The sequence below is a fragment of the Hylobates moloch genome, unplaced genomic scaffold (assembly GCF_009828535.3).
Source record: "Hylobates moloch isolate HMO894 unplaced genomic scaffold, HMol_V3 SCAFFOLD_11, whole genome shotgun sequence".
NCBI classification, from domain to species: domain Eukaryota; kingdom Metazoa; phylum Chordata; class Mammalia; order Primates; family Hylobatidae; genus Hylobates; species Hylobates moloch.
This window is the reverse complement of record NW_026652286.1, coordinates 12792840-12820271: the sequence shown is the minus strand read 5'-3', so window position 1 is coordinate 12820271 and position 27432 is coordinate 12792840. Positions and strand designations below refer to the sequence as shown.

The 27432-nt window shown below is 43.8% G+C and overlaps 1 protein-coding gene across 6 annotated transcripts in view; it reads left to right on the top strand.

The window, feature by feature from the left end:
* Positions 1–27432, top strand: part of PDHX (pyruvate dehydrogenase complex component X) — a 204787-nt gene that overhangs the window by 168215 nt on the left and 9140 nt on the right. The window contains exons 12-16 of one of the 6 annotated variants that reach the window (XR_009215687.1): positions 845–906; positions 3226–3283; positions 5972–6109; positions 9280–9335; positions 16015–16131. The gene's annotated coding sequence lies outside the window, so the exon portion shown is untranslated. Of the gene's footprint in view, positions 1–844; positions 6110–9279; positions 9336–16014; positions 16132–27432 lie in introns of all 6 variants that reach the window. The other 5 variants (XR_009215684.1, XR_009215686.1, XR_009215685.1 and 2 more) reach the window with 5 other exon arrangements.

The following is a 27432-nucleotide window of genomic DNA, read 5'->3' as shown; positions in this document are numbered from 1 at the left end:
CTGACAGCCACAATCTGGAGTTGCTGTTAGGTCTGATTGAATGATTGACAAACCACAAGCAGAAATCTAGAACTCCGGAACGGGTCTGGTGGAAGGAGCCAACTCTGTTTGCAGTTTCCTCTTCTCACCACAGCACAGTGTCGGGTTACCACGGAGATAGGGAGGAACCTTCTGAGACCTCTCCAACGGTGGGTGGCAGCCACAGTCAGCCAGTGAGGACCACACCCAATCCTTGGCTCTGCCCCTCCTCCCACACCCCAAAAGAAGCCACACAGGGAGCTGGAGAGGGGCTGCCTCTGGAATGCACACCAGGGCTTGTCCACACACACTCCCTGGCCCTCTGCGCCTCTTTAGGGAGGTTCCTGCTGCTGGATCTGCTGCCTTCGTCACCTTGAGCGTGCATTTATGTAACAAGAAAACACCTGGGTGTTTTCGCAGGTAGGAAGAGATTGGCGGCTGAGCTGTTCTGCTGTCATTTGGATGCAAGGCTGTGAGATGGGGCCTCTGTTGGCCTAGAGGCCCTGAGAAATTGGGAGGAAAGGTGCCAGTAGCAAGCTCCAAGGTCGGAGTTCCTCCTCTAACCTCTCTTTGGGATGGAGGCATCCACACCAAACCTTAAGAGGGAGCAGTGGGTCTAACTGCTAATTCTGAAGGTGAACAGGCCCGTTTCCACATGCCAATGTTAAAATCCAACCACAGTTTGACAAGCCTTTGGGAACATCCAGTAATTACATAATAGCACTCCCAAGCACGCTGAGTGCTTTCATCTTTACGGAGACTGTCGTGTCTGTTTTCACTCTCCTCCCCATATGAGTTGCTTCTCTTTCTTTCCCCTGTTTTGCAGATAAGAAGGTGGAGGCTCAGGAAGGTGGAGTGACTTTCTACTACTAAAGAACTAGCAGGAAAGTATTTCAAATTCAAGTCTCATGACCCTAAATGTAGGGTATTTCCCAGTGGCTCATGGTAATTGAGTTCCTTAAAAATGAGCCACTGCTGTCTGAGGCCTGAAACCACAGGGCTTACTGATGTGGCTGCAAGCTGCAGCTCTATGCCAGAAAGGGGACAAGCTAAGGAGAAGAGGAACCACATTTGCACTGGCGGAACTCAGCATGTCTCACGCATGCCGAATGTTTACGTGTGTTCCCCACTTGGTATCCATAGCAACTGGCAGAGGTGCAAAAATGCTTCATTGGTATTTGTAAGAGGATGAGAAGAAAGCCCTCCAAGATCCTCTTTCTCCCAGTGGGCAGGGCTATTTCCATCCGTGGCTTCATGACTTCTCCCAGCAGCCGTTTGGCATGAGGATTTCAAACAGCAGGGAGCCAGTGAGTCCACCGGATAGGTATTTGAAATGTACTGAATGGAAAGCCCTCATCTCCTGCTCCCTCTTCCAGGCAATTATTCATGGAGTCCGGAGAGGATTCTGTTATTCAAGGAGTCCCCATAGTAAGGGGCTGAGAGATTGTGGTTTCTAGTCTTTAACCACAACATTTAAGGCGTGGCTCCATTTTTCTTATAATTTCCAAGTGTACCTCATTACCTAATTCTCCCTGAAGAATCGAAATTGCTTTATGATGCATATGTATTAGTGATGTGAGCTGAGATTCTGAGCCAGCAAACATCTTTCTCAGAAACCTCCCTCTTGTTCTCCTCTCCCATGTTGCCCCTTGAAGTTACTCCTTCTACCAGAGATGCTCAAAGGTTCTTGGTCAGAAAGTCTATATTGCAGCAATTAAAACTGGGGTTCAACTCAACATATGTGTAGCAGAATATTTTATCTCTCAGCATCTCAATTTGTGACTTAAATGATTCATGAGATGTTTGTTAGTGCATTATGGTCGAAAGCACCTTTCTAAGTGCTTTGAGAGAAACAAGAATAAAAGCATTCCTAACCGCACCCTGCCCCCTGCAATCCCACCAAGGATCTTACAAAACCCATTTAGCTAAGCTCTTACATAGCATTGAACCAATCATTGCACACTCAGCATGTGACCAACACATATACTGAAGCCCACTTGAAAAACTGAGCACCTATGCAAGTTTCCCAGGCAGGGCTAGATTCATGGGCAGGTAACCAGTGCAGTTGCACAGGGATCTCTGCTCAGAAGGCCTTGCTTGTTTAATGCACAATTCTTAATTTATCTTTCAATGTGTATTTTGTAAGAGGAGTCTCATGGGACAAGGGAGCTGACTCGTGGTCCTGCCTCCTACCCACCCTCTGTTTGGGCCCTTAGTGTCCCAGGCTCCACTCTACCTACTCCGCACCCTCTGCTCCATGACACTTGCTACCCTTCCCTCAGGGTGGCTACTAGGTCAGGTTGGCAGACAGGGAGGCAACATTCTGCCCACACCCTCTGCAGGGGCCTGGGAGCAGTTGTGGGAAGAGGCTCTGCTGGGTATGCACACTATGGCATCCTGGGAAAGAGCATGGCAGTGTTGTCACTACCCTGGGCTGGCAGCACGGTGGTATATTTGAAAGGCAACTGGATGGGGCCTTCTCACCCACTCCCATCCAGGTAACAGGTGTGTCCTGGTGTGGAGGTTGCAATCCCTTGGTAGGGGCACTGTAGATTGAGGAGAGACAGGCTGTAGGAATGAGATACTAACTTACCTGCCATGGCTAGGCCTCATTTTCACTTTGCACTTAGGTCCCACAATTATGTAGCCAGCTCTGGTCCTGGACCAAATGGCCTCTAGTGACTCCGTCTTTCCAATCTAAGCAGGTCTTGCACAACTGTCATGAATGAAGCCAATTCTGATTTCCTATCAGTTCAATTTTTTAAAAATTGCATTCTGTTCCTCAGAATCCATTCCAACCATAAAAACATGAAAAATTGATTTTGATCTCAGTATAACATCACCTCATAAATATATTTGATATAATCACAATCTTTAGAACTTGCTGTCTGTATAAAATGGGTTTCACACCTCAGCTCTTAAAGGCACTTGTTTATTATGGAAAATCAAGCACAATGTAAAATTTACATCGTAAATGTGGCTTATGAGGGATTTTCCTACAGAGACAGGACTGACTGAAGCTTTGTTCTCTAAACTTGGGCAAACATTTTACATGTTGAAAAATATCATTTTGATGATTTCTTTTCAACACTGTTCCAGTTTTCGAAGGAAGAATTATAAATAACAAGGCATGAGATTTCCCCCAAAGGTATATTTTTAGCAATTTAATACCTGGTAAATTTTTCTTTCTTTTTGCTCAACAGCTAGGCGACTGCATAGGAGGTTGGTCCAAGCCAACACACATTCATTGGACATCTGCCATGATGTGAGCCAAACCCTGGGCCCCAGGACGTATGGAAAATATACAGACAAATTAGAAGGTCCCTGCCCTTAAAAAGCATCTAAGACCCTCAGTTGCTGAATAGACATAAATCTGTAGCTGCTGAAGGAGATGGCCAAGAGCTGGAAGGAGGCTGGCAGGCATTGCTTGTGCCTTACTCCTCTCTGAGCACCATATTGTCAGCAGAAGAGGCCGCTTGGCCCAGGCTGACTGTGGACAGGTCTTGATTACTTGAGGTCCACTGGGAGTTGCTGTCTGCAGCCTGACACATAGAACGCTTCTCTGTCTGTTATAAAAGTTGCTTTTGGAAAAGCACCATTTCTTGGGTCAGCATGAAGATTACCCTTGTGGTAGATGCTGGAAATATTAACTATTATTAACAAGTATTACTTAGGGCTTGCTATAGGTGAGGCACCATGCTGGATTCCAGGCCTGTGGTCCCTGCTCTCAGGGCATCATGGTAAATTGGAAAAGATACGTAAGCAAATGACTAAAGTGTGTATGGAACTTGGCACTGGGGAAGTGACAGTCAAAAGTCAGTTAAATCTCAGCTTTGACTTCAGCTGGCATAGTGATTTTGATCAATGCCTGCAAATTCTCTGGGCTCTGGTTTCTTTATTTGTAAAATGTATGTGTGGCTGAGGAGAAAGAACTTGTCTATCTGGTCTCCAAGTTGACTTTTCTGTTAAAATTCCCTGACTCTTCAAGCCTCCTAGAAATAATCAGCACCCCATAGGCAAGCTTCCCTTTGACCTGTGTATTAGTTTTCTAGGGCTGCCATAGAAAGTACAGCAAACAGGGCACCTGTAGTCCCAGCTACTCAGGAGGCTGAGGCAGGAGAATGGCGTGAACCCGGGAGGTGGAGCTTGCAGTGAGCCGAGATCACGCCACTGCACTCCAGCCTGGGCAACAGAGCAAGACTCCGTCTCAAAAAAAAAAAAAAAAAAAAGTCCAGCAAGCAGAGTGACCTAAACAACAGAAATTTATTGTCTCATGGTTCTGGAGTCTACAAGTTGGAGATCTAGGTATCTGCAGGTTGGTTTCTTCTGAGGGCTGTGAGGGAGAATCTGTTCCATGACTCTTCCCTGGCTTCTGGTTTGCTGGAGATTTTTTACATTCCTTGGCTTATAGATCCCTGTCTTCATGTTCATATGATGTTCTCCTCTGTGTATCTGGGTCCACATTTCCCCATTTCATAAGGATACCAATCATATTAGACTACAGGCCCACCCTACGTCATTATAAATTCGTCTTAACTAATCACACTTGCAAAGACCCTATTTCCAAATAAGGCTGCAAAGACCCTATTTCCAAATAAGGCCATGTTCTGGTGTATTGGCAGTAGGACTTCAACTTATGAATTTTGGAGGGGCAGAATTCAACCCACAACAACTAGGTTTATTCATTTCTACCTTAGAATCTTTGGTCCAGTCTGACCCAAGATGGTAAATAGTTTTCATTTCAGTTGCTAAATCTTATTAATTAAAGTCATTACCTGGAGTGTTGTGGGAAGACACATGAGTTGACATCTTTTTCCCTTTAGTGGGAAAGGCAACTGGAATTGGTTCAGCCCACCTGAGAAACAGGAGATTTAAAAAATCCTACTGTCTATCTTTGAACCAAGGACCCCACCGAAAAGTGAGAAACAGGAGATTTAAAAAATCCTACTATCTCTCTTTGAACCAAGGACCCCACCCAAAAGTGAGAAACCTACAAAGAACTACTTTTTTCAGAGCTCTCCAGTTGAAATGTTTCCCAAAAGGTGATTGCCAATTTGCAATCTTGCTACAGACAATCACACTAGCAGGGCCATCAAGCCCATCCCGTGAGAATGATCAAATCTCCAATAAGACTCAGCTGTTCCATGGGGGAGTGAGGGGAATGAAGCATTTAGAAAGATAAAATCATCTGAGTTTTCTGAATGTTTTCCCTGCTGAGGTTGAGGCTGAGAACTTGCATTGGCTGAAGACTTGCAGCTGGAACCAGATAGGAAGTAAGCTTCTGGAAGCACTAAAATGAATCGTCACTCCCACTCTTGGTACCCACAGCATCAAAACCGCCAGATGCTGACAGCTGCTGTGGAAATCTAAGCAAGTGGAGGGATATCCAGATTGAGCTGGCCAAGTTGGTACAAGAGCTAAGAGTCTGGGAACAATGGGAGGTCAGCTTTCTGTGTCACTGTGGATACAAAGGAATTACTTTTGAGACACAGACAGGAAGTGACTGAGGACCTTAAAGGCAGCTTGGGCTATCCAGGAAAGTTCTTCATTCTTGTTTTTTCTGCTGAGGCTCTAGAGGGACACCTGTCAGACTGACTAAGACCGAAGATGGCTCACTACCAGAGAGATTCAATTGAGGGCTTACGATAGGTTTTGAGATATTGCTATTGATCTTGAGACATTCATCTGAAGCATGATTGTCACTGGCTTGAAACTTTCCCCATCATAAGAGAGGGACTGGGTCTACTTCAAATGTTTTGCACTAATGAAGTTACATTCCCTTTCATGGGGAGGTAAGTTGATTGCATTAACAGCCCCAGTTTTTCATTCTCCCCTGAGGCCACCCATTTGGTAGTACCCTCCCACCTTGATTCTTGGTTTGGTCATGTAATTTGCTTTAACCCCCAACAGAAGCTTGAAAAACACTTGTTCATTTCTGCTTGCACTCCTTAAGCCCTGCCCTCATCATGAGACCATGCCCAGGCTAGTCTGCTGGAAGGAAGTCAGAGGCACACGGAAGAGAGCCACATTCAGCCAAGGCCATTCTAGACCAGTTGTTCCCTATCACTTCACTAATTGGCCACAGCACAAGGTAAGTACAGCCAAGATCAGCAGAATCACCCAGCTGACCTGTTGAATTATGAGAAATAAGGAATGGTTGTTGTTTTAAGTCACTAAATTTTGCAGTGGTTTGTTATTTAGCAATAACTAGTAAAAATGGTCTTCTTCATGTAAGGGTAAAGAGGGAAGGCTCATAGATTGGGCTTAAACTGTGTTCACTGTTGACATTCAATCTGACTAGGAAGCTCTGAGAAACTGATTGGGCAGGTCTGTTAGAAGGCTATTTGCATGTGGTGCCTCCAGGAAGAGAACGTCCCAAGGCAAGAACAAGTCAAGGAGAGAAGGCTGGCCAGGGAACAAAGACTTAGTCATAGAGAGGCTGAGAAAATCCACCCCGGTGTCTGTCATTCTAATGGGTCCTCTGGCTTAGGCTCAATAGATTATTGTCTGACTCTTACAGTTGAAGGTACAGCAAGGTGTAGGTAGAAAGGATTATTTCATTAACAGCTCCATAGGACACTGAGACACAAGCTCCACAGCATTAAGATTAGTGTAAAAAAAAAAAAAGTAACACAATTGCAGCAGTCTGGGTGTGGTGGCTCACACCTATAGTCCCAGCACTTTGGAAGGCTGAGGTGGGAGGATTGCTTGAGGCTGGGAGCTTGAGACCAGTCTGGGCAACATAGTGAGATCCTATCTCTATTAAAAAAAAAAAGTAATAACCAAGCATGGTGGCACACACCTGTAGTCCCAGTGACTTGGGAGGTTGAGGTGGGAGGATTGCTGGAGCCCAGAAGTTGGAGGCTGCAGCGAGCTATGGTCATGCCACTGCACTCCAGTCTGGGTGACAGAGCAAGATCCCATCTCAAAAAAATAAAAATAAAAGCTATTGCAGCAAGAGAGGATCTCTGTGAATGAACTACAAGTTCAGCACCCAGATGATTTCAGCATCTTAGTCAAAGGCCAATGCCAGGAGGAGAAGATGGCGCCCAGCAGAAAGAGACTTAGTAACATCTGTCTAAATAGCTACATTAATTTATTATTTTATTCATTTATGCATTCGACAAACATTGAGGGCTATTCTAATTGCTTTATGTAAGGTTATGATGAGCGGGGAGCAAATGTTTTCATAAGGTAGGATTCCTATCCATAAGAAGCCCAAGGACTGGTTCTCATTAAAATATACTTTTTCTCTTGCGTTTTCTTGATTGATTGGTAATGACTGCTTACAGCACTCCAGGAACATTTGAGAGCCACATCCTGGTGCAGAGAAGTGCTGTGATTGATTAGCAATGTATGCTTTGGCCACATATTTGTAAACCTGATGGTCTGGATTTCTGTCTGGCTCCATAAATAGCATGTAGTTTGAGACCTATGAACTAGGCCATTTGCATGTCTTATATGAAAAAATCCCTCTCCCACTTCCTCTTCTGAGGCTGAGGGACAAAGAGATGAACTGATCTCAAGAGAGGAGGTTCCAAGTTGGCACTCTTCTTTTTTGACAAACAAAAGAGAATGATATTTTCTCTGAATCTACTTCAACTCCTCCCATGTAAGTCAGAAAGATAATCCTTAGGATGGGGTGGGTAGGGTGGGGTGTGGAGAAAAAAAATCCATGTACAATGACGAAAAGTACTCCCCCTTCCACCTACAGCGTGATAAAGGGTTTGAGGACGTGAGACCATAACCCAGCCTTGAAAGTAAGCGTGAAATAGTACCAGCCTATGTTGACTTGGTGTTGTATGGACAATGAAATAAAATCCAACCAGCCAGGTTTGTCTGGTATGAATGTGGTTAATCTGTTGACAGCTTGGGAGCCTACAGGAACTATAGAGTGATGGGCAGAGCTCTCAAAGCACATTTAATAGTATTGTGGCTGACGACTCAGTAGTCTCGCTGATAAGTTCCACCTGGATTCAGATGCTTAATACTCAGACAATTGTGGGGGGACAAAAGATTTTCAATTCACTCTGCTACTCTGTTCTAGAAGATCTAATGAGAACTCAAAAGGCTGAGAACTTAATCTAATATAGCTTTTGTCATCTGCAAGACCTGTTCTCAAATCTCTGCTCTGTCATTCTTTACTGGTGTGACTCTGGGCAAATGCCATAAGCCTCAGGATCTTCATCTGAAACCCTCAGGGATAATAATAATGTTTGTCTGAAGGGGTGGCCTGCCCCTCCACACCTGTGGGTATTTCTAGTCGGGTGGGATGAGAGACTGAGAAAAGAACTAAGACACAGAGACAAAGTATAGAGAAATAACAGTGGGTCCAGGGGACCGGCACTCAGCACACCAAGGACCTGCACTGGCACCGGTCTCTGAGTTCCCTCAGTTTTTATTGATTATTATTTTCATTATTCAGCAAAAAGGAATGTAGTAGGAGAGCAGGGTGATAATAAGGAGAAGGTCAGAAAAAAACATGTGAGCAAAAGAATCTATGTCATAATTAAGTTCAAGGGAAGGTACTATGTCTGCATGTGCACGTAGGCCAGATTTATGTTTGTCTCCACCCAAACATCTTAGCAGAGTAAAGAATAACAAGGCAGCATTGCTGCAAACATGTCTCGCCTCCCACCATAGGGCAGTTTTTCTCCTATCTCAGAATTGAACAAATGCACAATCGGGTTTTATACCGAGACATTCAGTTCCCAGGGGCAGGCAGGAGACAGTGGCCTTCCTCTATCTCAACTGCAAGAGGCTTTGCTCTTTTACTAATCCACCTCAGCACAGACCCTTTACGGGTGTCGGGCTGGGGGATGGTCAGGTCTTTCTCATCCCACGAGGCCATATTTCAGACTATCACGTGGGGAGAAACCTTGGACAATACCCCGCTTTCAAGGGCAGAGGTGCCTGCGGCTTTCTGCAGTGCATTGTGCCCCTGGTTTATTGAGACTAGAGAATGGCGATGACTTTTACCAAGTATACTGCTTGTAAACATTTTGTTAACAAGGCACATCCTGCACAGCCCTAGATCCCTTAAACCTTGATTTCATACAACACATGTTTTTGTGAGCTCCAGATGGGATCAAAGTGGTTGGGTCAAAGTGGCTGGGGCAAAGCTACAAGTTAACAACATCTCAGCAATGCAATTATTTAAAGTACAGGTCTTTTTCAAAATGGAGTCTCTTATGTCTTCCCTTTCTATATAGACACAGTAACAGTCTGATCTCTCTTTCTTTTCCCTACACTTGTCTCCAGGTTTTGTTGAAGACTGAATGAGTGTGTAAAGTGCCCAACAGAAAGTCTGGCACATGGTAAGTACTCAATGAATGGTCGACATAATTATTAACAGTAGAGTTTTAGACACTCAAATCATCACTGACCTCATCTCCTTTCCACCTTCTCTTTTTGACTCACAAAACGCCTTTGTGCTGTGGTCTGAATGTTTATGACCCCCCAAAATTCATAAGTCAAAATGCTAACCCCCTAGGTGATGGTAATAGGAAGTGGGGCCTTTTGGAACAGATTATTAGGCCATGCAAGTGGAGCCCTCATCAATAGGATTAGTGTCCTTATAAAAGAGGCCCCAGAGGCACCTGCCTTTGCTGAGGCTTCAGCAGATAAACAAAGTGGCCAGGGAAGCTCGAACTGGGCAGAGCCCACCACAGCTCAGCAAGGCCGGCTGCCTCTGTAGTCTCCACCTCTGGGGGCAGGGCATAGCTGAACAAAAGGCAGCAGAAACTTCTGCAGACTTAAGCATCCCTGTCTGACAGCTCTGAAGAGAGCAGTAGTTCTCCCAGCACAGTGTTTCAGCTCGGGGAATGGACAGACTGCCTCCTCAAGTGGGTCCCTGACCCCCGTGTAGCCTAACTGGGAGACATCTCTCAGTAGGGGCCGACTGACACCTCATACAGACGGGTGCCCCTCTGAGATGAAGCTTCCAGAGGAAGGATCAGGGAGCAATATTTGCTGTTTTGCAATATTTGCTGTTCTGCAGCCTCCACTGGTGATACCCAGGCAAACAGGATCTGGAGTGAAACTCCAGTAAACTCCAACAGACCTGCAGCTGAGAGACCTGACTATTAGAAGGAAAACTAACAAACAGAAAGGAATAACATCAATATCAACAAAAAGGACATCCACACCAAAGCCCCATCTCTAGGTCACCAACATCAAAGACCAAAGGTAGATAAAACCACAAAGATGGGGAGAAAACAGAGCAGAAAATCTGAAAATTCTAAAAACCAGAGCGCCTCTTCTCCTCCAAAGGATCACAGCTCCTCACCAGCAAGGGAACAAAGTTGGACATAGAATGACTTTGACAAGTGAACAGAAGTAGGCTTCAGAAGGTCGGTAATAACAAACTTCTCCGAGCTAAAGGAGGATGTTCAAACCCATTGCAAGGAAGCTAAAAACCTTGAAAAAAGATTAGACGAATTGCTAACTAGAATAAACAGTGTATAGAAGACCTTAAATGACCTGATGGAGCTGAAAACCATGGCATGAGAACTACATGACGCATGCACAAGCTTCAATAGCTGATTCAATCAAGTGGAAGAAAGGGCATCAGTGATTGAAGATCAAACTAATGAAATAAAGCAAGAAGACAAGGTTAGAGAAAAAAGAGTAAAAAGAAATGAACAAAGCCTCCAAGAAACATGGGACTGTGTGAAAAGACCAAATCTATGCTTGATTAGTGTACCTGAAAGTGACGGGGAGAATGGAACCAAGTTGGAAAACACTCTTCAGGATATTATCCAGGAGAACTTCCCCAACCTACAAAGGCAGGCCAACATTCAAACTCAGGAAGTACTGAGAACACCATAAAGATACTCCTCGAGAAGAGGAACCCCAAGACACATAATTGTCAGATTTGCCAAGGTTGAAATGAAGGAAAAAATGTTAAGGCAGCCAGAGAGAAAGGTCAGAATACCCACAAAGGGAAGTCCATCAGACTAACAGCAGATCTCTTGGCAGAAACTCTACAAGCTAGACGAGAGTGGGGGCCAATATTCAACATTCTTAAAGAAAAAAATTTTCAACCCAGAATTTCATATCCAGGCAAACTAAGCTTCATAAGTGAAGAACAAATAAAATCCTTTACAGACAAGCAAATGCTGAGAGATTTTGTCACCACCAGGCCTGCCTTACAAGAGCTCCTGAAGGAAGCACTAAACATGGAAAGGAACAACCGGTAACAGCCACTGCAAAAATATGCCAAATTGTAAAGACCATTGATGCTAGGAAGAAACTGCATCAACTAACGGGCAAAATAACCAGCTAACATCATAATGACAGGATCAAATTCACACATAACAATATTAACCTTAAATGTAAATGAGCTAAATGCCCCAGTTAAAAGACACAGACTGGCAAATTGGATAAAGAGTCAAGACCCATCAGGAGACCCATCTCACGTGCAGAGACACACATAGGCTCAAAATAAAGGGATGGAGGAAGATCTACCAAGCAAATGGAAAGCAAAAAAAAGCAGAGGTTGCAATCCTAGTCTTTGATAAAACAGACTTTAAAGCAACAAAGATTAAAAGAGACAAAGAAGGCGATTAAATATGGTAAAGGGATCAATTCAACAAGAAGAGCTAACTATCCTAAATATATATGCACCCAATACAGGAGCACCCAGATTCATAAAGCAAGTTCTTAGAGACCTACAAAGAGACTTAGACTCCCACACAATAATAATGGGAGACTTTAACACCCCACTGTCAATATTAGACAGATCAATGAGACAGAAGGTTAACAAAGATATCCAGGACTGGAACTCAGCTCTGCACCAAGCAGACCTAATAGACATCTACAGAACTCTTCACCCCAAATCAACAGAATATACATTCTTCTCAGCACCACATCGCACTTATTCCAAAATTGACCACATAGTTGGAAGTAAAGCACCCCTCAGCAAATGTAAAAGAACAGAAATCACAACAAACTGTCTGTCAGACCACAGTGCAATCAAATTAGAACTCAGGATTAAGAAACTCACTCAAAACCGCACAACGACATGGAAACTGCTCCTGAATGACTACTGGGTAAACAGTGAAATGAAGGCAGAAATAAAGATGTTCTTTGAAACCAATAAGAACAAAGGCACAATGTACCAGAATCTCTGGGACACATTTAAAGCAGTGTGTAGAGGGAAATTTATAGCACCAAATGCCCACACGAGAAAGCAGGAAAGATCTAAAATTGATCCCCTAACATCACAATTAAAAGAACTAGAGAAGCAAGAGCAAACAAATTCAAAAACTAGCATAAGGCAAGAAATAACTAGATCAGGGCACAACTGAAGGAGATAGAGACACAAAAAACCCTTCAAAAAAATCAATGAATCCAGGACCTGGTTTTTTGAAAAGATCAACAAAATTGATAGACTGCTAGCAAGACTAATAAAGAAGAAAAGAGAGAAGAATCAAATAGACACAATAAAAAATGATAAAGGGGATATCACCACCAATCCTACAGAAATGCAAACTACCATCAGAGAATACTATAACCACCTCTATGGAAATAAACTAGAAAATCTAGAAGAAATGGATAAATTCCTGGACACATACACCCTCCCAAGACTAACCCAGGAAGTTGAATCTATGACTAGACCAATAACAGGCTCTGAAATTGAGGCAATAATTAATAGCCTACCAACCAAAAAGAGTCCTGGACCAGACGGATTTACAGCTGAATTCTACCAGAGGTACAAAGAGGAACTGGTACCGTTCCTTCTAAGCTATCCCAATCAATAGAAAAAGAGGGTATCCTCCCTAATTAATTTTATGAGGCCAGCATCATCCTGATACCAAAGCCTGGCAGAGACACAACAAAAAAAGAGAATTTTAGACCAATATCCCTGATGAACATCAATGCGAAAATCCTCAATAAAATACTGGCAAACCAAATCCAGCAGCACATCAAAAAGCTTATCCACCACGATGAGGTTGGCTTCATCCCTGGGATGCAAGGCTGGTTCAACATACCCAAATCAATAAATGTAATCCATCACATAAACAGAACCAACAACAAAAACCACATGATTATCTCAATAGATGCAGAAAAGGCCTTAAACAAAATTCAACAGCCCTTCATGCTAAAAACTCTCAATAAACTAGGTATTGATGGAATGTATCTCAAAATAATAAGAGCTATCTATGACAAACCCACAGCCAATATCATATTGAATGGGCAAAAACTGAAAGCATTCTCTTTGAAACCAGCACAAGGCAGGGATGCCCTCTCTCACCATTCATATTCAACATAGTGTTGGAAGTTCTGGCCAGGGCAATCAGGCAAGAGAAAGAAATAAAGGGTATTCAATTAAGAAAAGAGGAAGTCAAATTTTTCCTGTTTGCAGATGACATGATTGTATATTTAGAAAACCCCATCCTTGCAGCCCAAAATCTCCTTAAGCTGATAAGCAACTTCAGCAAAGTCTCAGGATACAAAATCAATGTGCAAAAATCACAAGCATTTCTATATACCAATAACAGACAGAGAGCCAAATCATGAGTGAAGTCCCATTCACAATTGCTACAAAGAGAGTAAAATATCTAAGAATCCAACTTACAAAGGATGTGAAGGACCTCTTCAAGGAGAACTACAAACCACTGCTCAAGGAAATAAAAGAGGACACAAACAAATGGAAGAACATTCCATGCCCATGGACAGAAAGAATCAATATCGTGAAAATGGCCATACTGCACAAGGTAATTTGTAGATTCAATGCCATCCCCATCAAACTTCCAATGACTTTCTTCTCAGAATTGGAAAAAACTACTTTAAAATTCATGTGGAACCAAAAAAGAGCCTGCATTGCCAAGACAATCCTAAGCACAAAGAACAAAGCTGGAGGCACCATGCTACCTGACTTCAAACTGTACTACAAGACTACAGTAACCAAAACAGCCTGGTACTGGACCAAAACAGATATATAGACCAAAGGAACAGAACATAGGCCTCAGAAATAATACCACACATCTACAACCATCTGATCTTTGACAAACCTGACAAAAACAAGAAATGAGGAAAGGATTCCCTATTTAATAAATGGTGCTGGGAAAACTGGCTAGCCATATGTAGAAAGCTGAAACTGGATCCCTTCCTTACACCTTATACAAAAATTAATTCAAGATAGATTAAAGACTTAAATGTTAGATCTAAAACCATAAAAACCCTAGAAGAAAACCTAGGCAATATGATTCAGGACATAGGCATGGGCAAAGACTTCATGACTAAAACACCAAAAGCAATGGCAACAAAAGGCAAAATAGACAAATGGATCTAATTAAACTAAAGAGCCTCTGCACAGCAAAAGAAACTACCACCAGAGTGAACAGGCAACCTACAGAACGGGAGAAAATTTTTGCCATCTACCCATCCGACAAAGGGCTGATATCCAGAATCTACAAAGAACTTAAACCAATTTATAAGAAAAAAACAACCCCATCAAAAAGTGGGCAAAGGATATGAACAGACACTTCTCAAAAGAAGACATTTATGCAGCCAACGGACACATGAAAAAATTCTCATTATCACTAGTCATCAGAGAAATGCAAATCAAAACCACAATGAGATACCATCTCACACCAGTTAGAATGGTGATCATTAAAAAGTCGGGAAACAGCAGGTGCTGGAGAGGGTGTGGAGAAATAGGAACACTTTTACACTGTTGGTGGGACTGTAAACTAGTTCAACCATTGTGGAAGACAGTGTGGCAATTCCTCAAGGATCTAGAACTAGAAATACCATTTGACCCAGTTATCCCATTACTGGGTATATACCCAAAGGATTACAAATCGTGCTACTATACACACGTGCACATGTACGTTTATTGTGGCACTATTCACAATAGCAAAGACTTGTAACCAATCAAAATGTCCATCAATGATAGACTGCATTAAGAAAATGTGGCACATGTACACCATGGAATACTGTGCAGCCACAAGAAGGATGAGTTCATGTCCTTTGTAGGGACATGGATGCAGCTGGAAACCATCATTCTGAGCAAACTATCACGAGGACAGAAAACCAAACACCATATGTTCTCACTCATAGGTATGAATTGAACAATGAGAACACTTGGACACAGCAGGGGAACATCACACCCTGGGGCCTGTCATGGGGTAGGGGCAGGGGGAGGGCTAGCATTAGGAGCAATACCTAATGTAAATGACGAGTTAATGGGTGCAGGAAATGAACATGGCACATGTATACCTATGTAACAAACCTGCACGTTGTGCACATGTACCCTAGAACTTAAAGTATAATAAAAATAAATAAATAAGGCCCCAGAGAGACTCCTCATCTTTTCAGCCATGTGAGGACACAGCAAAACGTTGGCTGTCCATCAGCCAGGAAGTGGGCTCTCACCACACACCAAATCTGCTGGTGCGGTGATCTCGGACTTCCTAACCTCCAGAACTGTGAGAAATAAATTTCTGTTGTTTATAAGCCACCCAGTTTATGGTGTTTTGTTGTAGTGGTCTGAACATACTGTGCCAGTTGGGCTTTAATGCCCCTTGGCCAGAAGCTCTGGGTGCAGGCCCTGAGGAGGGCTGAGTCTCTCCTCTTCTCTTTCTCCCAGCCTGGCCTCAAGCTGCCCCAGTGAGCACAGGCCATGTGGTGGTACACTGGCTTCCAAAAGGTCATGCAGCGTCAAATGGTATTTCTGGTTCCAGATCTTTGAGGAATCGCCACACCATCTTCCACAGTGATTGATCTAATTTACATTCCCCACAACAGTGTAAAAGCATTCCTATTTCTCCACAACATTGTTACTTGGTATATACCCAAAGGGATATAAATCATTCTATTACAAAGATATATGCATGCATATGTTTATTGCAGCACTATTCACAATAGCGAAGACATGGAATCAACCCAAATGCTCATCAATGATAGACTGCATAAAGCAAATGTGGTATATATACACTATGGAATACTATGCAGCCATAAAAAGTAGTGTGATCTTGTCTTTTGCAGGTACATGGATGGAGCTGGAAGCCATTATCCTCAGCAAACTAATGTAGGAACAGAAAACCAAATACTGCATGTTCTTACTTGTAAGTGGGAGCTGAAAATGAGAACACATGGACACAGGTAGGGAAACAACACACACTGGGGCCTGTCTGGCAGTGGGGTTGAGGGAGGAGAGCATTAGGAAAAATAGCTAAGGCATGCTGGGCTTAATACTGGGTGATGGATTGATAGGTGCAGCAAACCACCATGGCATATGTTTACCTTTGTAAGAAACCAGCGCATCCTGCACATGTACTCTGGAACTTAAAATAAAAATTAAATTTTTTTTTAAAAAAGGTCATGATATTTTCTCAGCAGCCCAGTTCACATTTCCAGACCCCTCTGGCATGTGTTACTCCAGAAAAAGCCCAGTGTGTGTGAGACCCAGGCCACTGTGACACTGTATGAAAGGGACGGGCACGGAGGAGGGAGTAGGTTGCTCCAGCCAAAGCCAACAGCACCCCGGGAGCTGCTGCATCTGGCCAAAGGCTGTTTATGCTTTGCTGCAGACATCGAAGCCTGCTGTTCAGGGGAGGAGGATTTCAATATGTGACCCCACAAGGTGCAAGCAGAGCCACCTCTGTCAGACTGACCTGGACAAAGTGGTAGGGCCAAGTTTTAGAAAGAAGTTACATTAGATAGGGAGACAGGAAAGAAACACTTTGATTCTTGCTTTCTGAGCTTGTTTCCTGTACTCTTTGGAAAAACAAGACCAGAAAACAGAGCACCTCTTCAAATGTGTGACAGAGTGGGAAAAGAATCGGAATTGATGGCAGTGGCTCAGCTTCAATACTGCTCACTGCTGTCTTCCACTTGCATATTCTCCTGCAAGTCCCGTAGTCTCTCTGTGCGGACTCAGATTCCACATCTGTAAAATGGGAACAATAACAAAGTTGACATGAGGATCACATGGAATAATGTATGTCTTGGACTTTTTTAAGGCAGGCAGTTATGTGCACAAATATTTCATTTGCTTGTTTGTCTTTTTCTCTGTAACTTTTCCCTTTGTCCTACCTAATCCCTATTTCTCCTTTTTTTCCATATGCCTATACCTCAGGCCAGAAATGTTCAAATGTTTCCACCAAAAATGCCCCTAACAAGCAAAAAAATATGTAAAAAGGTTTAGCCCAAAGTGTCCAACACAAATGTGAAATTTCATTGACATTTAACGTTTATTTTTAAGATGGATGTGAATCTTGAATTTGATTCCATAATATGTTCATGTGAATCATTTACAGTTAGTTCTTGGTTAAAAATAATGGAGTCCATTCTAGGTAGCTCAGGCAGAACAAGAATTTAAGGGCAACTGTGGATCTTCTAGGAAATCTAAATCATTGGGTTCCCCACATACTGGAAACATGATGAAGCCAGTCCCCAGGGGCTGCCCCAGCAAATGTCCAGTGGTGTTGGCCTTGGACACAAACACCCCAGCCTGCCCCAGACAGAGGTGCTTGCTCTGATCCCACTGGGGACTGGATACAGAGACTCTGCTACTGCTGCGTGTGGCTTTGTCACAGTGCTGCCCAAACCGATTCCTCAAGGCTCCTTCCTCATATTGCTTTTGACCGAATTGAAGTCTTTAGTGGTTGTGTCTGCATGGTACTGCCTAAGACCCAGCCTATAACTCAGCTACAAGGGAGGATGGAATAGTAAATTCCGGCTTCTACTTTATGAAGGCAGGGCTCTCAATGTAGGACATTTTCCCAATACAGAAAAGACTTTGAATACACACTTAGTGGTCATAAACATTATATATCTTAACATTCTTTTTAAATCACCTATCTGCAAGTAAAGTGAATGTTTTGGAAACATACACCCTGTTTTTCTAAGCTTTGTGTATCTTTCATAATCTGTGTAATCCCAAGGGTACATGCACTGCAGTTTGAAAATCCAGGCCCTAGGCCCTCCAGAGGCATTGCCCATTTTCATGGAATGTACCTGAGGTTAAAGAGATGAGTCATCCTCAGAAAGAGAGTACAGTTTCCATCTCCTAGGAATGGAGGCACATTCAAAACAATTTGAATAATCCCAGGTACGAAATTATCATATTAGGCTCACAAAACTGATGCCCTTTAACGGCTTTAGAATCACCAGTCCCACTATGAACATACATCTCCTAATGCTCACACCGATGTCAGTTTCCATGTCTTTATCCCACCTTTTCCCAGTGCGGGCTTGGTTCCTATCTAGTCAGAGGAATTCAGGTCCATTCAGCACATTTCATGTCCAGTTTTGTTTACAGTAAAGGATCAAGCCTCTCTTCTATCATGGCTAATAATTCCTGTTAGAAATAGAAGCCATTGGGAAAAAGTCACGAAAAAGTCAGCACTCTTTTCTGGGAACTTCAACTTTTCTTATTTCCATGACCTGAAGTTTCATCATCTTCATTAGCAGAAAGCCCCAAGTCTGTCATTGAATCTTTGAGAGAAGCAATACAATTCAAATTTCCCTCTGGCTTGAAGGTAGTGGGATTGGCACTGTGGAGGGTTAACATTCTCTCTGCAAACTACAGGATGACATTCTTCTAACAGCACAGCCCTGTCATCGTTTGGGAAACAGTTCTCCAGGGAGTGGACTATAAAACCACTGGCCAAATTTCAAGTATGTCCATGCAGAATGAGAGTTATTTTTCCAGTTGGTCACTAGAAATAGAGCCCAGGCAAGGGCCTGAAAATTGGAAAGTATGGTTCATAGCAGTTTTTAATTCTAAAAATAGAATGTTACTCATGTCTGTAATCCCAGCACTTTGGGAGTCCAAGGTGGGCGGATCACCTGAGGTCGGGAGTTCAAGACCAGCCTGACCAAAATGGAGAAACCCCGTCTCCACTAAAAATACAAAACTAGCCGAGCATGGTGGCGCATGCCTGTAATCCCAGCTACTCCGGAGGCTGAGGCAGGAGAATCACTGGAACCTCGGAGGCAGAGATTGCGGTGAGCTGAGATCGCACAATGACATTCCAGCCTGGGCAACAACAGTAAAACTCCAGCTCAAAAAAAAAAAAAAAAAAAAAAAGGAAATTAAAGATAGCTTTGCTGCGCAAGAGACAAGATTTTAGGGCTCTAGCCCAGGGATGAGAGGAAGGCTGTCCTGGTCGGCAAGGCAGCAGGGTCTTAACCTGCTGAGACACCACTTCCCTGCTTCAGTAGGAGCCTCATCTCTTGAAATCTGACTTCAGGACCCTGAGCATAGCCCTCTTACTGCCCAGCCCAGCTATATTCCACAGGAAGGGTGAGACCCTTCCATCTCTCACCATGCTGCCCAGACCAGTGTGTTAGGTTGCCAAAGCTTGCTGTTGGGATAGACCTGGGGTCATTAATACTACTTGTATTAGCTCCAAGAATAACCAATATTTTGGAAGAGGTAATACATAAATACTTGAGGTAGTGACAGATAAATTTGCTGGATGGACAGGATGTGGGCCCATATAGTCTCACATAAATTTGAAACATGACTTGTGTTTCCCCGAGAGGACATGAGTCTGGGTGGCAAAGGTGGGGTGCAGTAGACAGCCATAAATCGTGTTTCACTGGCCCCCCTGCTATTCATACTTCACCTCTTCTCAAAGTGTCACTCAAGTATTTCTGAGCGTTCTTAGGGGTATGTCAAATATGCTCCTAAATAAGCCCTTGCCATTTCCATTTGGTGCCTGCCATTTTCCTCTTGTGCACCTCTGGCCCCTTAGTGGAGTCTCATGGCCATGATTCTTCAGCTGGCAACCACTGGGAGAACCCTCATACCCACGGCTTCCTCTGTGCACTCAAGGCTCAGACCCATGACAACGGGAAATCTTCGCTGCTCAGATTTTTCTCACAGCTTGTCTTTCCCTAGAACTCTCACATTGAGTCCATGTGGCACTGGACCCAATATTGACATAGTCATGATGTCACCATCCTGGATCCAAAATCATCCTGTCCTTCACACAACAAATGCTTTGTCATCTGGGCACGCTTCTCTGCTGAAATTCTCTCCTTAGAGTTCCAGTCCCAATCTGATGACTTATGGTGGGCAAAGCATTTAACCTCTCTGGGTTTCAATTTACTTACCTATAAAATAGGGGATGTGAGCTAGATATCTTCTAGAGTCCCTTCTATTCCAGGGTTTGATGACCCCTTGGAAGCATGATGCTTTATCAAGCAATACACAGGAAGATATAGTAGGTACTTCCATGTATCAAGCACTAGCTAGGTGCTCTGTAAATGGAAAATTGCTGTTTTCTTTTATCTTTCTGACAAGACCCCGGCATCTCTGGTCATCACTTTGCTTAAAACCCTCCAGTGACTTCTTGTCATATTTTGGAAAGAATCCAGGCTCAGTGGCATCCTATCTCAGTGCCATCACCTCATTCTTCTCTCATTTTTTATTCCATATACTCCAGATGGTTAGTCTTCTTTCTGACCCTGGAAATGTGCTGAGCCCCTTCACCCCAGGGCTTCTGCAAGTGTTCATTGTCCTACCTGAGATGCTCATCTCCCAGGTAACCCATGACTGACCTCTTACCATTCGGGTCCCCAAGGTGCCTTGCTTGACATCTGCCCCACTTTCAGCCAGCTTGCTCTGTATCAAAGGTTGGCAAATTGTTGTCTGTGGGTCAAATCTATTCTCATTTATTTACACATTTTCTATGGCTACTTTTGGGCTACAACAGCAGAGTTGAGTTCCATGTATGAGTAGCCGCAAGAGAGATGGATGGCCCACAAAGCTGAAAATATTTACCATCCGGCCTTTACGGGAAAGTTTAAGAATCCATCCCTATCCCATAGCATCTTTTATTCACACTGCTTATCAGTATCAGAATTGCTAAATCAATCTGCTTCTTTCTGTCTTATTTTTCTCCCCCACTAGAATGTAAGTGCCTGCAAGTTGAAGGACTCATCTATCTTGATCCCGGTGCTTTTGTTAGTTCTTAGCACAGCACCTGACACAGAGCCAATAAATAACAGTAAGCTGGATGGATTTAGGTCTGTTTCCTTTTGCTCTGTTGAAGCAATAACAAAATTCAGTGCAAATCCTAAAATAAACTCCACCACCTCCATGGTTCTTTCTACACCCCCTGACCAACTGTCAAGCTTCTCCCTGTTCCCACCTTCATCTCGTTGTGTCTTCTTCTGATTCTGCTCTGACACCCCCAGATATCAGTGTCTTTTTGCCCTTCACTCTTCATATTTTTCTAATCAGCTCTTGGCCCTCCATGACACCAGCAGCCCTCCAGGGAGCAGCTCATGGCTAGAAAGCCAACCAAAGTACAACAGCACATTCCTCTAGGGTATTTCTGGGTAGGACTTGGAAGTCTGGTGGACTCAAACTCAGACACATGTTTGAGGGAGCTTCATACTTTCCTAAGTGAGCCTTTCTACTTGAGACCACTCAAAAAATGAATTCAGGCTCTCAGAGAATGGAACCCCAGGGCCAGGAGAAGTTTGAATCTAAGATGCTCTGGCTATCAGATATGGGGGAGCTCCTAGGAATCATCTAGCACCTCTCAAACTTCCCCACCAAAACTGGCCTAGTAGCAGATAACAGTGACATATTTCTCTAGGAGGGAATGGGGTTGATACTTAAAGTATACTACTCTTCATTTTATTTCAATAATCCATTAGGACGTTGTGCTTCCTCTAGAGACCACAGCCATGGTTCTAATAAATTACAAGCTGAGCCTACTTCTGGCCATTATGAGCACCTATCCTTGAACCAATAGAGAATAGAGTCACTATATTATCAAGGAAGAATTTGGGTGCTGCTGCACAATGGAAGCAAGAAGGACTATGTTACAAATTTTGAAGATTTCAAACATAAAAGACCAGGGGTGCATTCTGGTAGTGTTGCCTTGTAATCCCAATCATTTGGAAAACTACAGCTTCCGAATTAAGAGAGTACCACCCAGGACTCCTATCCTGTGGCCATGAAGGTTTGAGTCACAACAGGTAAAGGACCGTATTCAACCAGGGTGCTGGCAGAAGGTATGGAGAGCATAGAATGGGTAGCAGAAGAAGGAAAGTATGGTTATAACCTTAATCCCAGTGACTAGGCACAGAAACAGGGTCTGTAGAAGCCATATTTTATGTTAATTATATCTTTGCCTATGTTTCCTCCCATTACCTTCTAAGAAGAGTGCAGGTGGTGACTAAAGTTTTAGATTGCAGGTGACAATGTGACTGAATTCACCCTGACATGATACAGTGTTTGAGGGACTTTATGGAGGCCAAAAGGCAAAAGAGATGGGCTAGGATGAAGAGTTACTATCTGCTCTTCCCAATCTACTCTCTGCCCTTCTCGGTCTTTCTCTGGGCCCTGGGAGACTGGTCTCTACAGACCACATCTACGAGATGTTTTCACTTCTGGTTTCTGAGAGGAACTGGCAGGATATCAGAGGGTGGAAGGAGATATATAGGGTTATTTACTCCTCATGTTTGGCTGCAGATTGTCAGTGATTGGGCTGCTCTGCCAAAAGTTGTTTTTCTGTGTCTTAGTTTGGGTTCTTTTGAAAGCAGTGCAACTTGAGTGTTGGGGGTTGACTCAGGGAGCAGAAAGAAGAAAGAAAAGCCAATGGAGTGTTTATAAATGATCTGGTAATTGTTGTGGGCAATTGGGGTGCAATCACTTTGGGAATTCCCTGAGGAACTATGAGCATGTGCCTCAGAATGATTTCCACAGAGGCTGATGGGCTCCGGGCATTTATCCACTGACTTCCACCCCCTGTCTATTGAGTTTGCGCCTGGAGACATGTATTCCATGAATTTCTCCATTGTACCTGTGCTGGCTAAGTGGCCTTCTGAACCTTTGGAAAAAGCCCCAAGGGGCACAATTGAGAAAGACCTTGAATAATCTATCTTTGCTCTTGAGGTGGGACTCAGGTAAGGTGTGTGCAACTGTCCACCCTGTGGTGCCAAAGTCAGGCAGACTGAGGGTATATGTTGTGGTACATCACCAGCACCTTCTTGCCCTCTGACAGATGCAGGACTCCTGGGTTTGCTTCTTCGCTTTGCTGTTTCAGACATAATCATAACAGATCTTGTCCTTACTAGTCCCAGGGTATTTCATTATCTCTTTTTTGTTTCCTCTAAGGAGGTCTGTACTTTTGTAATAGCTCCTCTTAACTCTCTCTTCAGTCATCCTTTGGATCTGTTTTGTGCTAAAACTCTAGTAGATAAGACTAGTGAAATTTCAAAAGTGAACATACAATGAGCTAAAATCCAGATAGCTAGTCTAGACAAGGTCTACTGTTTCTACCCAGTATCCACATACTAGTTTCTTATTAAAATGTTCAAAGCTACACAATCAATTTTTTTGGACTCTTCAAGATGCAGAGACTTTGAGAACGCACTTTTCATGCCAAGGAAACACTGGCTTCTTTGGGGCTAACATGCAGATTTATTATTTTTTAAATGTCTGTAATATGGCTTAGCTGTGTCCCCATCCAAATCTCATCTTAAATTGTAATCCTCATAATTCCCACTTGTCAAGGGAGCCATCTGGTAGGAGGTGATTGGACCGTGGGGGAGGTTTCCCCCATGCTGCTGTTGTGATAGTGAGTGAGTTCTCACAAGATCTGATGGTTTTATAAGTGTTTGACAGTTCCTCCTTCACGCATTCCCCCTCTCTCCTGTCGCCATGGAGGATATGCCTGCTTCCCCTTCGACCATGATTGTAAGTTTCCTGAGGCCTCCTCAGCCATGTGTAACTGTGAGTCAATTAAAACACCTTTCTTTTATAAATTACCCAGTCTCAGGTATTTCTTTATAGCAGTGTGAAAATAGAATTTTTTAAGGAAATGAAAATTATATAATGTTTACTTTCCTCAAACTAGCAAAATGGACATCTGTCATTCTGTTTCATTGCCCAGCATCTAAACCCTCTTGTTATATTTGGAGAATTTCTCACCTATGACTCTTGGTAGGGGGGTGATATGGTTTGGCTGTGTCTTTACCCAAATCTCATCTTGAATTGTAGTTTCCATAATCCCCGCATGTCATGGGAGGGACCCAGTGGGAGATAATTAAATCATGTGGCTGGTTACCCCCATGGGTCTGTTCTCATGATGGTGAGTGAGTTCTCACGAGGTCTGATGGTTTCATAAGAGGCTTTTCCCCCTTTTGCTTGGCACTTCTTCTTGCTGCTGCCATGTGAAGAAGGACGTGTTTGCTTCCCCTTCTGCCATGATTGTAAGTTTCCTGAGGCTCCCCAGCCATATTGAACTGTGAGTCAATTAAAACTTTTTCCTTTATAAATTACCCAGTCTTGGATATGCCTTTATTAGCAGTGTAAGAACAGACTGGTAAAGTAAATTGGTACTGGGTAGTGGGGTGCTGCTGTGAAGGTACTTGAAAACATGGAAGTGACTTTGGAACTGGGTAATAGGCAGAGGTTGGAACAGTTCAGAGGGCCCAGAAGAAGAAAGGAAAATGTGGGAAAGTTTGGAACTTCTAGAGACTTGGAAGGATCATAAGACAGGAAGATGTGAGAAAGTTTGGAACTTCCAGAGACTTGGAAGGATCATAAGACAGGAAGATGTGAGAAAGTTTGGAACTTCCTAGATACTTGTTGAATGGCTTTGACCAAAATACTGATAGTGATATGGACAATAAAGTGCAGGCTGAGTTGCTCTTGGATGGAGATGAGGAACTTATTGGGCACTAGAGTAAAGGCCACTCTTGCTATGCAGAGACTGGCAGCATTTTGCTCCTGCTCTAGAGATCTGTAGAAATTTGAACTTGAGAGAGATGATTTGGAGTATCTGGCAGAAGAAATTTCTAAGCAGCAAAGCATTCAAGAGGAAGCAGAGCATGAAAGTTTGGAAACTTCACAGCCTGATGGGATGCAATAGAAAAGAAAACCCCATTTTCTGGGGAGAAATTCAAACTGGCTGCAGAAATCTGCATAAGTAATGAGGAGCCAAATGTTAATCACTAGGACAATGGGGAAAATATCTCCAGGGCATATCAGAGACATTCACAGCAGCCCCACCCATCACAGGCCTGGAGGCCTGGGAAGGAAAATGATTTTGTGGATCAGGACCATGGCCCCCCTGCTCTATGTAGCCCCAGGACATGGGACCCTGTGTCCCAGCTGCTTCAACTCCAGCCGTGCCTAAAAGGAGCCAACTGACAGCTCAGGCCCTTCCTTCAGAGGATGTAAGCTCCAAGCTTTGGTGGCTTACACATGGTGTTGGGCCTGTAGGTACACAGAAGTCAAGAATTGAGGTTGGGGTGCCTCTGCCTAGATTTCAGAGGATGTATGGAAATGCCTCTATTTACAGAAGAGGGAGAGGATTCCAGATACCTGTTAATGTGGACAGTAGAACTCCCCTCACTAAAGGACAAAAATAAAGAAAGATTACATGATGCCATGTTCGTACAAGGTGCTCAATAAATATTTGCTTCCACATGTCAGCTGAAACCCAATATTAGCTATATCTGCTGGAATCAGAACTCAAAGTGTTCTTTCATTTATGGATTCAAGAAGAGCACAGAGAAGCTAATGTTTTCCAGCAACTGTGGTGCTCTGGGGCATGCAACAGCAATCATGCAGAATGTGTAGTCCCCCATGGGCTGAGCTTACAGTTGGTGGGGAGTACCTACAAGTAACTAGCTCTTAAAATGCTGTGTGGTAAGTCCTTTGATGTGGGAGTAGAGGTGAGAAAGGCACTGACCCAATCTTTGGAAGAAATGATATATTGGTTATAATTGTGCTTGTCCATAATAGTAAACTCTACTCACCCCCTACCCCCTGAATGTCCCCCACAAAACAGTGACCTTAACAATGAGATTATATGCTTCTGTAAGTAGGTGATCCATGCTTATATGGCAGCTCAAAATGCCATCAGGGCCTTTGCTCGGTCATCCTTAGCATATGGTTCTTGTCCTCATGCTGGCAAAATGGCTCCTAAAGTTCCAGGAATCAATTCTACATTCCAGGCAGGAACAAGAGGAAGAACAAATGGCAAAACACTAGATGAACCTGTCAGAGGTTTTCCAGAATCTTGACCTAATGTTTTATCTCTTTGGCTACACCTGTGTCCCATGGCTGCTCTGGATCCAAGGGTGCTGAGAAATAAAGCTTTTGGCTCTAAACTTTGACAACTCAGACGAAACTGGATTTCTCCTAATCAGGAAGGCAAAATGGCTACTGCAGAAGCAATTATAATTCTTTGCCTCATGGGTCAGAACAGTAGGAAGAAATGAGCACTGAGTTCCTAGGCACCTTGCTTTTGTGCCCTGGGGTCCCTTTTGCCACTCTGGACCAAATCTCACTCTGGCCTTGTAGGTGATCACAAGGCTGGAGCAGGGAAGGGGGATTTGATGAGGCCTGAAGATGACTTCCTCCCACCCTTGCTGTTTCAGGTGGAATCACCTCCAAGCATGCTAGGAAGGCATGCTCTGCGCTGGTATGCAACAGTGACCCCAACAAAGCAGCCCCCACCTCCAGAGAAGTCATATTTAGTGAAGATAACTAACCAACCATTCTCAGTTAAGACATTTTGATATTTTTTTCATATCATATTCATTCCTCCAAGCCAACAGTAGGGAAAGTAAGTGTCTCATAATACAGATAAGGAAATGGAAGCCCAGAGGGAGTTGAAACTTGTGCAGTTCACACTACTGGTCAAGACTGGGATAGGATTTGCTTCCCAGTTCAGTGCTTTCTCCTCTCCAGAATCCTTTCTGCTCCCCAACCCCTACCCCAAGCCTCACTCTGGTGAGAGAAAGAACTGGAAGAGAAGGTGCTGAGGTCCCAGGCATTAGAGCAACTGAACATGTTCTGAACCGAGAGGCCTGATTAGTAGCCACTGCTCCGTTCTCATCGTATTCTTGCAAGAGGAAGTGGTGGTGGTTTTCTCCGCAATCAGGAAGGAATTCCATCATTCATCTGCTAAGACAGCACCTCCCTGAAATAATCTCTTCTCCCAGTCAGGCCTAGCTGGCTCCTTTCCCTCTGCAGCAGGATTGGGAAGGTTGGCCTTATTATGGTCCCTCCTTGCTCTTGATTCCTGTGGGGCCTTCTTGACTGCCAGTAGCACATTGGCTTGGTTCAGGGTGGAGTTGCTCTGAACTACCTTAGGAGGGAGAGGCCCTGACCTTGTCCCTGGCACTTTACCTTTCCCTTCATTCCCTCCCAGCTGTGGCATTCACAGAGTTTCCCTCCTCCAGCCCAGTCCTAGGCAGCAATGGCCTTCATGTTAGATGCCAAAAGGAGCATTCATCCTTGCCCCATGGGCTGGCACTGGAGCACTAAGCTTGGGCACCAAGTTAGGGCCTCATGGAGGCTCATGGAGGGGGCTGTGTGGATGGGGTGTGCTGTGTCATGCCTTTCCACCACTGTTCCTGCTCCTACCTGCCTCCAAGGCCTTCATATGACTCAGGAGTCAGTTCAAGTTTATCTCCCTT